Raw genomic sequence first — 19,249 nt, forward strand, 5'->3', positions numbered from 1 at the left:
CCGATCTCAGCCATACACTCTTAGCTCTCGGCGGTCCAGGGTGGCCCTTCAGAAATGGAGGTCATCTGAGCAGGCTAATTCCATAACTCTGCATACGAAGGTTTTTCTGAATACCCCTTTAACCCTTTAGTAACCTCTCAATCTCACTGATGACAGGCAACACAGGTGGTAACTCTGCAATGACATCTTATGGCGTCGCTCTTTTAGAGAATGTCTGGTGCAGGTCGGGTTTCTGACGGTCTCTAAAAGAGGCCTCATGCACAAGACCGTGCCCGTATTTCGGTCCGCAATATACAGATATCTTCCGTGTGCACTCCGCATTTTTCTGACTCCTGTCACTAGACATTACTAGTCTCATCTGCGATATGGACAAGAATAGGACATGTACTAGAATTTGCAGGATGGACATATGGATGCGGACCGCACAAAGATGTTTTTTTATTTGTTTTTCTGTCGACCAGTAGAAATGAATGGGTCCGTGCACATTCCGCAAAAAATTTGGATCAGGCACTGTTGCGAAATACGGTCTTGTCCATGAGCCCGGACCCTATGGAGATGATAGGAGTGATTCAAAACCCCCTCTTAGTGTTCTGCGAACTTGTGTTTTAAAGTTTGGCGTACAAGGTTCGGGTTATCTTTTCCGGCATTGAGTTCCGTCCTAGGGGCTCTATACCGGAAAAGAACTGATCAGTTTTATCCTAATGCATTCTGAATGGAGAGAAATCCGTTCAGGATGCATCAGGATGTCTTCAGTTCAGTCTTTTTGACATTTCAGGATGGAGATAATGCTGCGGTTTTATCTCCGTCCAAAATTCCGGAACACATTTTTTCCCATTGAAATGCATTAATGCCGGATCCGGCCCTGAGTGTTCCGGCAGAATGGATACGTTTTTGTGGTCTGCGTATGCTCTTAAAAAATAAATGCCGGATCCGTTTTTCCGGATGACACCGGACAGACGGATCCAGCATTTTAATGCATTTGTCAGACGGATCAGGGTCCTGATCCGTCTGACAAATGCCATCGGTTTGCATACGTTTTGACGGATCCGGCAGGCAGTTCCGGCGATGGAACGGCCTGCTGGAATCCTCTGCCGCAAGCTCGAAAGTACCCTAAGAATTTTGTTATGGATTCCACTACCACAGACCATAACTTGTCAGAATCCATAACGGAATCTTAGATAACCCGAACCTTGTACGCCGAACCTGAAAATACAAGTTCGCTCATCCCTAACCTACATAGTGTAGAAATGTGCATTTAATAATGGCAAGGCCAATGCCCCTACCTCTGATGCCCACCAGGTAGGGTGGAGCTGCTGGGTCTTAGCAGCTCTGCCAGTGATAGAGGTCAACACCTGGGGAACCTATGGAAGCAAAAAAAATTATAATCCACAGTGTAAATTAAGATTCTACATCCACAGTAGGTCAATTTCTGCTGCAGAAATCTGCATGTAACACACAACGATATATATGTATATTTTCTTGATTATTATATGTGTTCGCTAATTAACAGGACTGGAAGTCACATAAGGTCGTTTCTGTAGAACAGGGAGAGGAGGTAGAACAGGAGCTGGAGAAGGTCCCTGCGCCGTCCCCTGTGTGCTCACAGCCTATTGTCACTGACTGTGTGCCTGACTGGAATACACATTGACAGCGCTGACAGACTAATTCCCAGCCTGCAATCTCACCTCCGGCGCCGAAATCTGCTGATAGAGAAGGCAAATGCAAAGACGCAACGTCTTATTTATTTCTATCTACTCCTTCTACAGTCGGGATATTTGCTGCTTGATAAATATGGATGAGGAAAGATGAAAGGACGGGGGGGGGGGGGGGGGGGGGGTCCGCGGCGTGGCTTGTTTTAGACACTGTGTATAGTTGAGAGTGTATAAAAAGCTTTACAGATGTCACTAAATGATACACGACGCGAAGAGCGTTCCTCCATTCTCAACTTGTCAAGAGATATCCTTTTCTGGGAAAGCTGAGTGACAACTGATATGTCATATTCCATTACAGTTCTCAAATTTACAGTACATTCGCACGCAGCAGATTCGCAATGGAAAAATCGGTTCCATTCATCTGAATGGGGTTGTTTTGGCAGCTGGCGCATGGATTTCTGCAAGACCTGTTCACATAGATAGGACAATTGCAGAAACCTCTGCAGCAAATCAGATCGGCACTGCCATAGGCCTCATGCACACGGCCGTTGGGTGGCCGTTCCGTGCATTGGCGACCGCAATTGCGGTCCCCAATGCACGGGCAACATCCGTGCAGCGGGCCAGACCCATTCAACTTGACATATATTTATTTGCGGTGCGGAACAACGGAAAGAAACACCACGGAAGCACCCCCCCCCCCTGTAGTGCTTCCGGTGTTCCGTTCCGTGACTCCGTTCCGCACCTCCGGAATTGCGGACCCATTCAAGTGAATGGGTCCGCATCCATGATTCACACGGCCGGCGGCCGTGGATTGCCGACCCGCCGTGTGCATGAGGCCTTAGTCTGTGGATGATTTCTGCATGGATTTGTCCCTTCCTGGCACCGTTCCCAGTAGAATCTGTAGCGGGTGTCCGCACTTGGATTAGCCCCATTTAGGCCTTGTCCACATTTCCGTGAAAAAAGCGTCCGCGAAGTATAGGGGTTTGGTCCATGTGTCCGTTACCCTCCGTGTGTCATCTCCTATCAGTCTTCAGTGGAAAACGGACGCACCATGGATGCCATCAATGGGCATGTTTGGTCCGCATCATGGACCAAAGTAGCGCAGTGCCCCTCAGTCAGTAAAAAATACTTATGTGTGAAAAGACACATTCAAATCAATGGGTACGTGCGCTAGCCACAGAAAATGCGGACAGCACGTGTCAGTGAAAAACGTACATGGGCGAGGCCTTTTCTGACATGTCTCAGTAACTACTTGCATTCCCAGTGCAATAACGATCCTTTTCTTGTGACTATATGTTGTACCATTCCTCATTCCTCAGTTATTCCTATTATAAGTATTTTGAATAAAGGTCTATCTGGGTGTTACCAGTTTGGAATGGGGGGGGGGGGGTATCCTTGCACAGTCTAAGGAAATCCTGAAAACATGAGCAACAGGTGGGCCCTGAGGACTGGAGTTGAGGAACACTGCTCTATGGGATGGCCGGAGAAGATAACCAAGTACAGCGCTCCACTACTTCCGATGGTCCTATGGAGAATTAATGGAGCGGCAGGGCGTATGCCATCAGATCGGGGGAACCGTTTTGCATTTTGCATGCTGCGAACCCACCCATGGCTTTAGCCCCATTAATAGGGCTGTCCCATCTGGACATTTATGATAAAATGGATATATAGGCCATGCCATATATGTACGATAGGTGCGGGCTCCACCTCTAGAATCGTGGGGGTCCCAGCGGTTTCACCCCCTCCGATCTGTTACTTATCCCCTATCCTGTGGATATTTCAGGGCAGGGATGAAACTACAACTCACAGCATGCAAACATGCTCGGTTGTTCTAAGGCTACTTTTACACTAGCGTTTAAGTTTTCCGGTATGGAGATCCGGCATAGGGGCTCAATGCCAGAAAAAAAACGCTTCAGTTTTGTCCCCATTCATTGTCAATGGGGACAAGACGTAACTGAACAGAACGGAATGCTCAAAAATGGATTCCGTTCCGTTTAGTTGCGTTCCCAGACCGGAGAGCAAACCACAACATGTTGCATTTTGCTTTCCGTCCTGGGATGCGGAGCAAGAAGGATCCTGCATGATCCACAATGCAAGTCAATGGGGACGGATTGTTTTCTCTGCCACAATAGAAAACGGATCCGTCCCCCATTGACTTTCAATGAAGTTCATGACGGATCCGTCTTGGGTATGTTAAAGATAATAAAACCAGATCCGTTCATAACGGATTCAGATGGCTGTATTATCAGTAACGGAAGCGTTTTTGCTGAACCCTGCTGGATCCAGTAATAACGCTAGTGCGAAAGTAGCCTACAAAAGTGAATGAAGCATTCTGGGAGTTGTAGTTCCTGAACAGCTGGAGTGCCGGAGGTAGCTGATCCCCGTCCTAGGGGATAACTTCACATCTTGACCACGCTGAACGTGGCTGCTGGTTATGAAAAGCCAACACCTACCTGGCAAAACAGGGGTCAGGGGAGGTGTCCAAGAGGTGGGACCCACTGTTGGACATTCCTGGCGTAAACTATGAATATGCCATAAATATATATGAAGGGACAATCCTTTTAAATTAGAAATGTGCCCATGTTTTTTTCCGTCTTGCACACTGGCATTGCGGACCTAAGGCGTCTGGATTGCGAGCCTGATGTATTAGTCCCATAGAAACCCATCCATGCCACATCCATTCATGTCATTCAGCCCATATGCTGGAAGGACGTAGGGGCTACATAAAGGTTTACGCCGCTCCCACTGCATTACATGTAGAAGGCTGTGATGCTAGAGGAGGTTTTGACTGTGGTTTTATGCAATCGAGAGGCAAGAGGCACCGTTGCAAAACCCGCCGCATTGTGGTCTGCCTTTATCTGCCCGCTTTCCTGTTCTATATGACTACAAATAATATCAAACTAGTTGCTACCCAACTTTCCCAGGACGAGATATAACCAAAGCACCGAAGAAACGCGATTTAAGGAGGAAGGTTCTTTAAGATGGAAAGGTAAAAAAAAAGGGTAAAGTGGAAGCTATGGTATTGCAGAGCGCTCCTGAGGACTGGGAATAGCAGAGCTCGGCAGCGCTCCAGGCATAGCGATTCCATTTTACAGCTGGCAGGTTTCCCAAAATAGGATTAGGAGAGAAGAATAGGCCGCTCTACCCCCTCAGCCTCACCGGCCTCATCCTCCAGCCCAACCTCAATGTTAGGGCTCGTTGAGACGAACGTGTGCTGCCTGTTTCCGTATTGCGGATACGTTTCGTGGCCATTCCACATCACGGATGCAGACCCATTCATTTCAATAGGTCCGCAAATCCGGAGATGCGGAATGAGAGAACAGAACGGAACACTACGGAAGTGCTTTCTGGGGTTCCGTTCCGTGCTTTCGCACCGCAAAAAGATGGAAATTGCTCTATATTTTTGCGGAACAGAAGGATCGCGGACCCATTCAAGTGAACGATCTGCGATCCCCATGCGCCTGCTCCACGGACGGTGCCCGGGCATTGCAGACCGCAATATGTGGTCCATAGCACGGGCACGGCCTTCACACGTTCGTGTAAACGAGCCCTTAGACAAAAAAGGACAATATCTGCTGAAATGTGTACAAAAGTGTCGGCAGTGCGAATGGGGGGGCAAAGAGGATCCCCTCCACGGATGGGAAGATTAGATTCTAACTAGGTAATGATTATATAGGCAAACGATTATTAGATCCCATGAATCACATATAGAGGACATTTCGGATGCAGTATGGTCCAGCAATGCCTCTAGGGCTCATGCGCACAAACCGTATAAGGAATCATTCATTTCAATGAATCCTCAAAGTTATTCTGTGTGCATTCCGTTTCCGCATGTCTGTCCTATTAGTGTCCGCATTACGGACAAGGATAGGACTGTTCTATTAGGGGCCAGCGGTTCGGTTCTGCAAAATACGGAATGCACACAGACGTCATCCGTGTTTTTTGCGGACCACAAAATACATAGCTCATGTATTACTTTCTGAGACCCACAGATGTCAAAGACAGGACCTTCAACATGTAAGGCTTCATTCACACATCCGCAATTCCGCTCTGCATTTTGCGTAACGAAATTGCGGACCCATTCATTTCTATGCCATTATAAGGCCCCTTTCACATGGGCTAGTTTTCCGTGCGGGTGCAATGCGTGAGTTGAATGCATTGCACCCGCACTGAATCCGGACCCATTAATTTCTATGGGGCTGTACACATGAGCGGTGATTTTCATGCATCACGTGTGCGTTTTGCGTGAAAATGGCAGCATGCTCTATTTTGTGCATTTTTCACGCAACGCAGGCCCCATAGAAGTGAATGGGGCTGCGTGAAAATCGCAAGCATTCGCAAGCAAGTGCGGATGTGGTGCAATTTTCACGCATAGTTGCTAGGAGACGATCGGGATGGAGACCCGATCTTTATTATTTTCCCTTATAACATGGTTATAAGGGAAAATAATAGCATTCTGAATACAGAATGCATAGTACAATAGGGCTGGAGGGGTTAAAAAAAAAAAAAAAATAACAAATAATTTAACTCACCTTAATCCACTTGTTCGCGCAGCCGGCATCTCTTCTGTCTTCTTCTTTGAGGAATAGGACCTTTGATGACGTCACTATGGTGATGGATCATGTGACGGACCATGTGATGAGCATAGTGAGTGACGTCATCAAAGGTCCTATTCCTCAAAGAAGAAGACAGAAGAGATGCCGGCTGCGCATAGCGGATGTAATGAAAGAGTCAAAGGGCATCTGTCAGCGGTTTTGTCCCTATGACACTGGCTGACCTGTTACATGGGCGCTTGGCAGCTGAAGGCATCTGTGTTGGTCCCATGTTCATATGTGCCCGCATTGCAGAGAAAAATGATGTTTCAATATATACAAATGAGCCTCTAGGAGCAACGGAGGTGTTGCCATTACACCTAGAGCAGTGATGGCTTTTACAGACCGAGTGCCCAAACTGTAGCCCAAAACCTACTTATTTCTCGCAAAGTTCCAACACAGCAATTTACCCTGAATACTACAGTCCAGTCTAGTGTATCTTCCATGTACTTTATCACTTAGCTATAATAGCTGCCTGCGCTGTTCATAGTGCGCTGCCTGCGCTGTTCATAGTGCGCTGCCTGCGCTGTTCATAGTGCGCTGCCTGCGCTGTTCATAGTGCGCTGCCTGCGCTGTTCATAGTGCACCCTGCGCTGTTCATAGTGTGCCCTGCACTAATGAATGGCAGGAGAAGTCTAAGGCATATTGGTACACCGTAGACATTTTCCAGGGTGCGGGTGCCCACAGAGAGGGCTCTGAGTGCCGCCTCTGGCACCCATGCCATAGGTTTGCCACCACTGACCTAGAGGCTCTGCTCTGTCTGCAATAGCTGCGCCCTTTCTACTTTGAGTGTAAATGTGTTCACACCTGGCCCTGTCAATCTAAGTGCAGAGGGCGCTGCAGTTGCAGAGAGAGCAGAGCCTCTGGGTGTAATGGTAACGCCCCCGTTGCTCCTAGAGGCTCATTTGCATATAATAAAACATCATTTTTCTCTGTAATCCGGGCACATATGAACATGGGACCAACACAGATGCCTTCAGCTGCCAAGCGCACATGTAACAGGTCAGTCAGTTTCATAGGTACAAAACTGCTGACAGATGCCCTTGAACCCCTCACTTCCCAAACACATTAACCCCTTGTGCAGTGGGTAGCACCTGAACAGCAGAAGAGCCACAAGCTTGAAGACCACTGGTATACAGAGAAGATAGCCCACAGTCTCTGCGCTCATTATCCGGCGAGGTGTTTCTTCTTTGCAGTGATCAAGCCACCGGGAATAAAGCTGTGATATATTTGCATCACTTGAAGTGAACGCCGTTTTCTGTTTACATGGGACGCGCCGTGTATAATTTTCTAAAATATTATCTCAGCGTTTCCCGAGGTCTTGGTTAATCGGAGACATTTCGATGCTCACACTGTGATCATTTGTATTAAAATATTAATGACTTGCTGTTCCACAACTAAACACCGACCTGCCAAGAGGAGCTCATTAGCGGAGAGTGTCAGTAGCTGGCACGCCGCCTGCGCACAATGTACTGTCTGACTTACCTTCCAAGCATGTTATGTTCAGCCACAAAAGAGCCCTTGTCTCCTTTAAGCCGCTCAAATGTTTCTATTGACATAAGGGGCTTAAGACCCCCGGGGAAATTATGTTCCTCTCAGTCTATCGCAGACGTCTTTTTGGCTGCCTCCCTACTAAAAACTGCCCTAAAGAGATCTTATCTCAGTAAAGACCCCATAAAATAAGTTGTGGCAGCGTTAAATGTTATTTTACTTTAAATCATCGTGAAAAACGAATTACTTTTTGCTGTTTATTTGCTGTTACAAAAAAATGCTCCAGTTGTGAGATATTTTTACTTAATGACTGTGTAGTAATGTGAACGTCCACCTACTGAGGTGGTCGCACATGCTCAGTTACATCCTTCAACTGCCAGCAGCCCTATCTATTGTTAGAAGCTGTGACTGTTACAGGGAGAGAATTGGAGCAGAAAGGACACCCCCCAGTCACCAAGGACACCCCCCTGGGCTCTCAGCCTGAAGGGAATATAGCATCTACATCAATCATGCCATAACTTATTTAACTTCCATCTTGTAAAGTGACGGTATATTGTTGGATATGTGATCACTTTATGATTGTAGGGGGGGGGGGGGGTCTCACCTCTGGGACTACTACTTAATTTGAAAATGCTGTACATCGGACATCAAAAATGCTGTGCATGGGGTGTTTTCTCTCAGGAGCACTGTGCATGGTGAGTTTTCTCTCAGGGGCACTGTGTATGGGGTGTTTTTTCTCAGGAGCACTGTGTATGGGGTGTTTTCTCTCAGGAGCACTGTGCATGGTGAGTTTTCTCTCAGGAGCACTGTGTATGGGGTATTTTCTTTCAGGAGCACTGTGTATGGGGTATTTTCTCTCAGGGGCACTGTGTATGGGGTATTTTCTCTCAGGGGCACTGTGTATGGGGTATTTCTCTCAGGGGCACTGTGTATGGGGTGTTTTCTCTCAGGAGCACTGTGCATGGTGAGTTTTCTCTCAGGAGCACTGTGTATGGGGTATTTTCTCTTAATAGCATTGTGTATGGGGTATTTTTTCCTCAGGAGCACTGTGTATGGAGTGTTTTCTCTCAGGAGCACTGTGCATGGTGAGTTTTCTCTCATGGGCACTGTGTATGGGGTGTTTTCTCTCATGGGCACTGTGTATGGGGTATTTTCTCCCAGGGGCACTGTGTATGGGGTATTTTCTCTCAGGGACACTGTGTATGGGGTGTTTTCTCTCAGGAGCACTGTGTATGGGGTGTTTTCTCTCAGGAGCACTGTGTATGGGGTATTTTCTCTCAGGAGCACTGTGCATGGTGAGTTTTCTCTCAGGAGCACTGTGTATGGGGTATTTTTTCTCAGGAGCACTGTGTATGGAGTGTTTTCTCTCAGGAGCACTGTGTATGGGGTGTTTTCTCTCAGGAGCACTGTGTATGGGGTGTTTTCTCTCAGGAGCACTGTGTATGGTGAGTTTTCTCTCAGGAGCACTGTGCATGGTGAGTTTTCTCTCAGGAGCACTGTGTATGGGGTGTTTTCTCTCAGGGGCACTGTGTATGGGGTGTTTTCTCTCAGGGGCACTGTGTATGGGGTATTTTCTCCCAGGGGCACTGTGTATGGGGTATTTTCTCTCAGGGGCACTGTGTATGGGGTATATTCTCTCTAGGGCACTGTGTATGGGGTATTTTCTCTCAGGGGCACTGTGTATCGGGTGTATTCTCTCAGGGGCACTGTGTATCGGGTGAATTCTCTCAGGGGCACTGTGTATGGGGTATTTTCTCTCAGGGGTACTGTGTATGGGGTGTTTTCTCTCATGGGCACTGTGTATGGGGTATTTTCTCTCAGGGGCACTGTGTATGGGGTATTTTCTCTCAGGGACACTGTGTATGGGGTGTTTTCTCTCAGGGGCACTGTGTATTGGATATACTCTCTCTAGGGAACTGTGTATGGGGTATACTCTCTCAGGGGCACTGTGTATGGGGTATATTCTATCAGGGCACTGTGTATGGGGCATATTCTATCAGGGCACTGTGTATGAGGTATACTCTCTCTGGGACACTGTGTATGAGGTATACTCTCTCTAGGATACTGTGTATGGGGTATACTCTCTCTAGGATACTGTGTATGGGGTATACTCTCTGTAGAGCACTGTGTATGGGATATACTCCCTCTAGGACACTGTGTATGGGGTATACTCCATTTAGGGCACTGTGTATAGGGTATACTCTCTCTAGGGCACTGTGTATGAGGTATACTCTCTCTAGGGCACTGTGTATGAGGTATACTCTCTCTAGGGCACTGTGTATGAGGTATACTCTCTCTAGGGCACTGTGTATGAGGTATACTCTCTCTGGGACACTGTGTATGAGGTATACGCTCTCTAGGATACTGTGTATGGGGTATACTCTCTCTAGGATACTGTGTATGGGGTATACTCTCTCTAGGGCACTGTGTATGGGGTATTCTCTCTCTAGGGCACTGTGTATGGGGTATTCTCTCTCTAGGGCACTGTGTATGGGGTATACTCTCTCTAGGACACTGTGTATGAGGTATACTATCTCTAGGGCACTGTGTATTGGGTATACTCTCTCTAGGACACTGTGTATGGGGTATACTCTCTCTAGGGCACTGTGTATGGGGTATACTGTCTCTAAGGCACTTTGTATGGGGTATACTCTCTCTAGGGCACTGTGTATAGGGTATACTCTCTCTATGGCACTGTGTATGAGGTATACTCTCTCTAGGGCACTGTGTATGAGGTATACTCTCTCTAGGGCACTGTGTATGAGGTATACTCTCTCTGGGACACTGTGTATGAGGTATACTCTCTCTAGGATACTGTGTATGGGGTATACTCTCTCTAGGATACTGTGTATGGGGTATACTCTCTGTAGAGCACTGTGTATGGGATATACTCCCTCTAGGACACTGTGTATGGGGTATACTCCATTTAGGGCACTGTGTATAGGGTATACTCTCTCTAGGGCACTGTGTATGAGGTATACTCTCTCTAGGGCACTGTGTATGGGGTATATTCTCTCTAGGGCACTGTGTATGGGGTGTTTTCTCTCAGGGGCACTGTGTATCGGGTGCATTCTCTCAGGGGCACTGTGTATCGGGTGCATTCTCTCAGGGGCACTGTGTATCGGGTGCATTCTCTCAGGGGCACTGTGTATGGGGTATTTTCTCTCAGGGGCACTGTGTATGGGGTGTTTTCTCTCATGGGCACTGTGTATGAGGTAGTTTCTCTCAGGGGCACTCTGTATGGGGTATTTTCTCTCAGGGACACTGTGTATGGGGTGTTTTCTCTCAGGTGCACTGTGTATTGGATATACTCTCTCTAGGGAACTGTGTATGGGGTATACTCTCTCAGGGGCACTGTGTATGGGGTATATTCTATCAGGGCACTGTGTATGGGGCATATTCTATCAGGGCACTGTGTATGAGGTATACTCTCTCTGGGACACTGTGTATGAGGTATACTCTCTCTAGGATACTGTGTATGGGGTATACTCTCTCTAGGATACTGTGTATGGGGTATACTCTCTGTAGAGCACTGTGTATGGGATATACTCCCTCTAGGACACTGTGTATGGGGTATACTCCATTTAGGGCACTGTGTATAGGGTATACTCTCTCTAGGGCACTGTGTATGAGGTATACTCTCTCTAGGGCACTGTGTATGGGGTATATTCTCTCTAGGGCACTGTGTATGGGGTATTTTCTCTCAGGGGCACTGTGTATCGGGTGCATTCTCTCAGGGGCACTGTGTATCGGGTGCATTCTCTCAGGGGCACTGTGTATCGGGTGCATTCTCTCAGGGGCACTGTGTATGGGGTATTTTCTCTCAGGGGCACTGTGTATGGGGTGTTTTCTCTCATGGGCACTGTGTATGAGGTAGTTTCTCTCAGGGGCACTCTGTATGGGGTATTTTCTCTCAGGGACACTGTGTATGGGGTGTTTTCTCTCAGGTGCACTGTGTATTGGATATACTCTCTCTAGGGAACTGTGTATGGGGTATACTCTCTCAGGGGCACTGTGTATGGGGTATATTCTATCAGGGCACTGTGTATGGGGCATATTCTATCAGGGCACTGTGTATGAGGTATACTCTCTCTGGGACACTGTGTATGAGGTATACTCTCTCTAGGATACTGTGTATGGGGTATACTCTCTCTAGGATACTGTGTATGGGGTATACTCTCTGTAGGATACTGTGTATGGGATATACTCCCTCTAGGACACTGTGTATGGGGTATACTCCATTTAGGGCACTGTGTATAGGGTATACTCTCTCTAGGGCACTGTGTATGAGGTATACTCTCTCTAGGGCACTGTGTATGAGGTATACTCTCTCTAGGGCACTGTGTATGAGGTATACTCTCTCTAGGGCACTGTTGTATGAGGTATACTCTCTCTGGGACACTGTGTATGAGGTATACGCTCTCTAGGATACTGTGTATGGGGTATACTCTCTCTAGGATACTGTGTATGGGGTATACTCTCTCTAGGGCACTGTGTATGGGGTATTCTCTCTCTAGGGCACTGTGTATGAGGTATACTATCTCTAGGGCACTGTGTATTGGGTATACTCTCTCTAGGACACTGTGTATGGGGTATACTCTCTCTAGGGCACTGTGTATGGGGTATACTGTCTCTAAGGCACTTTGTATGGGGTATACTCTCTCTAGGGCACTGTGTATAGGGTATACTCTCTCTATGGCACTGTGTATGAGGTATACTCTCTCTAGGGCACTGTGTATGAGGTATACTCTCTCTAGGGTACTGTGTATGAGGTATACTCTCTCTAGGGCACTGTGTATGAGGTATACTCTCTCTGGGACACTGTGTATGAGGTATACTCTCTCTAGGATACTGTGTATGGGTATACTCTCTCTAGGATACTGTGTATGGGGTATACTCTCTGTAGAGCACTGTGTATGGGATATACTCCCTCTAGGACACTGTGTATGGGGTATACTCCATTTAGGGCACTGTGTATAGGGTATACTCTCTCTAGGGCACTGTGTATGAGGTATACTCTCTCTAGGGCACTGTGTATGAGGTATACTCTCTCTAGGGCACTGTGTATGAGGTATACGCTCTCTAGGGCACTGTGTATGAGGTATACTCTCTCTAGGACACTGTGTATGAGGTATACTTCCTCTAGGACACTGTGTATGGGGTATAGTCTCTCTAGGACACTGTGTATGAGGTATACTCTCTCTAGGACACTGTGTATGAGGTATACTCCCTCTAGGACACTGTGTATGGGGTATACTCTCTCTAGGACACTGTGTATGGGGTATACTCTCTCTGGGACACTGTATGGGGTATACTCTCTCTAGGACACTGTGTATGAGGTATACTCCTTCTAGGACACTGTGTATGGGGTATACTCTCTCTAGGACACTGTGTATGAGGTATACTACTTCTAGGACACTGTGTATGGGGTATTCTCTCTCTAGGGCACTGTGTATGGGGTATACTCTCTCTAGGACACTGTGTATGAGGTATACTCTCTCTAGGGCACTGTGTATGAGGTATACTCTCTCTAGGGCACTGTGTATTGGGTATACTCTCTCTAGGACACTGTGTATGAGGTATACTATCTCTAGGGCACCTCTCTCTAGGACACTGTGTATGAGGTATACTCCTTCTAGGACACTGTGTATGGGGTATACTCTCTCTAGGACACTGTGTATGAGGTATACTCTCTCTAGGGCACTGTGTATGGGGTATATTCTCTCTAGGGCACTGTGTATGGGGTATTTTCTCTCAGGGGCACTGTGTATCGGGTGCATTCTCTCAGGGGCACTGTGTATCGGGTGCATTCTCTCAGGGGCACTGTGTATGGGGTATTTTCTCTCAGGGGCACTGTGTATGGGGTGTTTTCTCTCATGGGCACTGTGTATGGGGTAGTTTCTCTCAGGGGCACTCTGTATGGGGTATTTTCTCTCAGGGACACTGTGTATGGGGTGTTTTCTCTCAGGTGCACTGTGTATTGGATATACTCTCTCTAGGGAACTGTGTATGGGGTATACTCTCTCAGGGGCACTGTGTATGGGGTATATTCTATCAGGGCACTGTGTATGGGGCATATTCTATCAGGGCACTGTGTATGAGGTATACTCTCTCTGGGACACTGTGTATGAGGTATACTCTCTCTAGGATACTGTGTATGGGGTATACTCTCTCTAGGATACTGTGTATGGGGTATACTCTCTGTAGAGCACTGTGTATGGGATATACTCCCTCTAGGACACTGTGTATGGGGTATACTCCATTTAGGGCACTGTGTATAGGGTATACTCTCTCTAGGGCACTGTGTATGAGGTATACTCTCTCTAGGGCACTGTGTATGAGGTATACTCTCTCTAGGGCACTGTGTATGAGGTATACTCTCTCTAGGGCACTGTGTATGGGGACACTGTGTATGAGGTATACGCTCTCTAGGATACTGTGTATGGGGTATACTCTCTCTAGGGCACTGTGTATGGGGTATTCTCTCTCTAGGGCACTGTGTATGGGGTATACTCTCTCTAGGACACTGTGTATGAGGTATACTATCTCTAGGGCACTGTGTATTGGGTATACTCTCTCTAGGACACTGTGTATGGGGTATACTCTCTCTAGGGCACTGTGTATGGGGTATACTGTCTCTAAGGCACTTTGTATGGGGTATACTCTCTCTAGGGCACTTTGTATGGGGTATACTCTCTCTAGGGCACTGTGTATGGGGTATACTCTCTCTAAGGCACTGTGTATGGGGTATACTCTCTGTAGAGCACTGTGTATGGGATATACTCCCTCTAGGACACTGTGTATGGGGTATACTCCATTTAGGGCACTGTGTATAGGGTATACTCTCTCTAGGGCACTGTGTATGAGGTATACTCTCTCTAGGGCACTGTGTATGAGGTATACTCTCTCTAGGGCACTGTGTATGAGGTATACGCTCTCTAGGGCACTGTGTATGAGGTATACTCTCTCTAGGACACTGTGTATGAGGTATACTTCCTCTAGGACACTGTGTATGGGGTATAGTCTCTCTAGGACACTGTGTATGAGGTATACTCTCTCTAGGACACTGTGTATGAGGTATACTCCCTCTAGGACACTGTGTATGGGGTATACTCTCTCTAGGACACTGTGTATGGGGTATACTCTCTCTGGGACACTGTATGGGGTATACTCTCTCTAGGACACTGTGTATGAGGTATACTCCTTCTAGGACACTGTGTATGGGGTATACTCTCTCTAGGACACTGTGTATGAGGTATACTACTTCTAGGACACTGTGTATGGGGTATTCTCTCTCTAGGGCACTGTGTATGGGGTATACTCTCTCTAGGACACTGTGTATGAGGTATACTCTCTCTAGGGCACTGTGTATGAGGTATACTCTCTCTAGGGCACTGTGTATTGGGTATACTCTCTCTAGGACACTGTGTATGAGGTATACTATCTCTAGGGCACCTCTCTCTAGGACACTGTGTATGAGGTATACTCCTTCTAGGACACTGTGTATGGGGTATACTCTCTCTAGGACACTGTGTATGAGGTATACTCTCTCTAGGGCACTGTGTATGAGGTATACTCTCTCTAGGGCACTGTGTATTGGGTATACTCTCTCTAGGACACTGTGTATGAGGTATACTATCTCTAGGGCACCTCTCTCTAGGACACTGTGTATGAGGTATACTCTCTCTAGGACACTGTGTATGGGGTATACTCTCTCTAGGACACTGTGTATGGGGTATACTCTCTCTAGGGCACTGTGTATGAGGTATACTCTCTCTAGGACACTGTGAATGGGGTATACTCTCTCTAGGACACTGTGTATGGTGTATACTCTCTCTAGGACACTGTGTATGGGGTATACTCTCTCTAGGACACTGTGTATGGGGTATACTCTCTAGGACACTGTGTATGGGATATATTCTCTCTAGGACACTGTGCATGGGGTATACTCTCTCTAGGACACTGTGTATGGGGTATACTCCCTCTAGGACACTGTGTATGGGGTATACTCTCTCTAGGACACTGTGTATGAGGTATACTATCTCTAGGACACTGTGTATGGGATATACTATCTCTAGGACACTGTGTATGGGATATACTCTCTCTAGGACACTGTGTATGGGGTATACTCTCTCTAGGGCACTGTGTATGGGGTATACTCTCTCTAGGACACTGTGTATGGGGTATACTCTCTCTAGGACACTGTGTATGGTGTATACTCTGTCTAGGACACTGTGTATGGGGTATACTCTCTCTAGGACACTGTGTATGGGGTATACTCTCTCTAGGACACTGTGTATGGGGTATACTCTCTCTAGGGCACTGTGTATGAGGTATACTCTCTCTAGGACACTGTGAATGGGGTATACTCTCTCTAGGACACTGTGTATGGTGTATACTCTCTCTAGGACACTGTGTATGGGGTATACTCTCTCTAGGACACTGTGTATGGGGTATACTCTCTAGGACACTGTGCATGGGATATATTCTCTCTAGGACACTGTGCATGGGGTATACTCTCTCTAGGACACTGTGTATGGGGTATACTCCCTCTAGGACACTGTGTATGGGGTATACTCTCTCTAGGACACTGTGTATGAGGTATACTATCTCTAGGACACTGTGTATGGGATATACTATCTCTAGGACACTGTGTATGGGATATACTCTCTCTAGGACACTGTGTATGGGGTATACTCTCTCTAGGGCACTGTGTATGAGGTATACTCTCTCTAGGACACTGTGTATGGGGTATACTCTCTCTAGGACACTGTGTATGGTGTATACTCTCTCTAGGACACTGTGTATGGTGTATACTCTCTCTAGGACACTGTGTATGGGGTATACTCTCTCTAGGACACTGTGTATGGGGTATACTCTCTCTAGGACACTGTGTATGGGGTATACTCTCTCTAGGACACTGTGTATGAGGTATACTCTCTCTAGGACACTGTGTATGGGGTATACTCTCTCTAGGACACTGTGTATGGTGTATACTCTCTAGGACACTGTGTATGGGATATACTCTCTCTAGGACACTGTGCATGGGGTATACTCTCTCTAGGACACTGTGTATGGGGTATACTCCCTCTAGGACACTGTGTATGGGGTATACTCTCTCTAGGACACTGTGTATGAGGTATACTATCTCTAGGACACTGTGTATGGGATATACTCTCTCTAGGACACTGTGTATGGGGTATACTCTCTCTAGGGCACTGTGTATGAGGTATACTCTCTCTAGGACACTGTGTATGGGGTATACTCTCTCTAGGACACTGTGTATGGTGTATAATCTGTCTAGGACACTGTGTATGGTGTATACTCTCTTTAGGACACTGTGTATGGGGTATACTCTCTCTAGGATACTGTGTATGGGGTATACTCTCTCTAGGACACTGTGTATGGGGTATACTCTCTCTAGGACACTGTGTATGGTGTATACTCTCTCTAGGACACTGTGTATGGGGTATACTCTCTCTAGGACACTGTGTATGGGGTATACTCTCTAGGACACTGTGTATGGGATATACTCTCTCTAGGACACTGTGCATGGGGTATACTCTCTCTAGGACACTGTGTATGGGGTATACTCCCTCTAGGACACTGTGTATGGGGTATACTCTCTCTAGGACACTGTGTATGAGGTATACTATCTCTAGGACACTGTGTATGGGATATACTATCTCTAGGACACTGTGTATGGGATATACTCTCTCTAGGACACTGTGTATGGGGTATACTCTCTCTAGGGCACTGTGTATGGGGTATACTCTCTCTAGGACACTGTGTATGGTGTATACTCTCTCTAGGACACTGTGTATGGGATATACTCTCTCTAGGACACTGTGTATGGGGTATAGTCTCTCTAGGGCACTGTGTATGGGGTATAGTCTCTCTAGGACACTGTGTATGGGGTATACTCTCTCTACGACACTGTGTATGGGGTATACTCTCTAGGACACTGTGTATGGGATATACTCTCTCTAGGACACTGTGCATGGGGTATACTCTCTCTAGGACACTGTGTATGGGGTATACTCCCTCTAGGACACTGTGTATGGGGTATACTCTCTCTAGGACACTGTGTATGAGGTATACTATCTCTAGGACACTGTGTATGGGATATACTATCTCTAGGACACTGTGTATGGGATATACTCTCTCTAGGACACTGTGTATGGGGTATACTCTCTCTAGGGCACTGTGTATGAGGTATACTCTCTCTAGGACACTGTGTATGGGGTATACTCTCTCTAGGACACTGTGTATGGTGTATACTCTGTCTAGGACACTGTGTATGGTGTATACTCTCTCTAGGACACTGTGTATGGGGTATACTCTCTCTAGGACACTGTGTATGGGGTATACTCTCTCTAGGACACTGTGTATGGGGTATACTCTCTCTAGGGCACTGTGTATGAGGTATACTCTCTCTAGGACACTGTGAATGGGGTATACTCTCTCTAGGACACTGTGTATGGTGTATACTCTCTCTAGGACACTGTGTATGGGGTATACTCTCTCTAGGACACTGTGTATGGGGTATACTCTCTAGGACACTGTGTATGGGATATATTCTCTCTAGGACACTGTGCATGGGGTATACTCTCTCTAGGACACTGTGTATGGGGTATACTCCCTCTAGGACACTGTGTATGGGGTATACTCTCTCTAGGACACTGTGTATGAGGTATACTATCTCTAGGACACTGTGTATGGGATATACTATCTCTAGGACACTGTGTATGGGATATACTCTCTCTAGGACACTGTGTATGGGGTATACTCTCTCTAGGGCACTGTGTATGAGGTATACTCTCTCTAGGACACTGTGTATGGGGTATACTCTCTCTAGGACACTGTGTATGGTGTATACTCTGTCTAGGACACTGTGTATGGGGTATACTCTCTCTAGGACACTGTGTATGGGGTATACTCTCTCTAGGACACTGTGTATGGGGTATACTCTCTCTAGGGCACTGTGTATGAGGTATACTCTCTCTAGGACACTGTGAATGGGGTATACTCTCTCTAGGACACTGTGTATGGTGTATACTCTCTCTAGGACACTGTGTATGGGGTATACTCTCTCTAGGACACTGTGTATGGGGTATACTCTCTAGGACACTGTGTATGGGATATATTCTCTCTAGGACACTGTGTATGGGGTATACTCTCTCTAGGACACTGTGTATGGGGTATACTCTCTCTAGGACACTGTGTATGGGGTATACTCTCTCTAGGACACTGTGTATGAGGTATACTATCTCTAGGACACTGTGTATGGGATATACTATCTCTAGGACACTGTGTATGGGATATACTCTCTCTAGGACACTGTGTATGGGGTATACTCTCTCTAGGGACACTGTGTATGAGGTATACTCTCTCTAGGACACTGTGTATGGGGTATACTCTCTCTAGGACACTGTGTATGGTGTATACTCTGTCTAGGACACTGTGTATGGTGTATACTCTCTCTAGGACACTGTGTATGGGGTATACTCTCTC

The 19,249-nt window shown here is 46.9% G+C and overlaps 1 protein-coding gene and 1 long non-coding RNA gene across 2 annotated transcripts in view; one reads left to right on the forward strand and one right to left on the reverse strand.

Annotated features, from left to right (window-relative positions):
* Positions 1-19,249, forward strand: part of TNRC6A (trinucleotide repeat containing adaptor 6A) — a 103,951-nt gene that overhangs the window by 19,705 nt on the left and 64,997 nt on the right. The gene's annotated exons all lie outside the window — the stretch shown is intronic.
* Positions 1-19,249, reverse strand: part of LOC122944523 — a 34,583-nt gene that overhangs the window by 10,623 nt on the left and 4,711 nt on the right. The window contains exon 2 of the long non-coding RNA XR_006391026.1: positions 1,284-1,361. This is a non-coding gene — a long non-coding RNA (uncharacterized LOC122944523). The remainder of the gene's footprint in view (positions 1-1,283; positions 1,362-19,249) is intronic.

The sequence above is a fragment of the Bufo gargarizans genome, chromosome 8 (genome assembly GCF_014858855.1).
Source record: "Bufo gargarizans isolate SCDJY-AF-19 chromosome 8, ASM1485885v1, whole genome shotgun sequence".
NCBI lineage: Eukaryota > Metazoa > Chordata > Amphibia > Anura > Bufonidae > Bufo > Bufo gargarizans.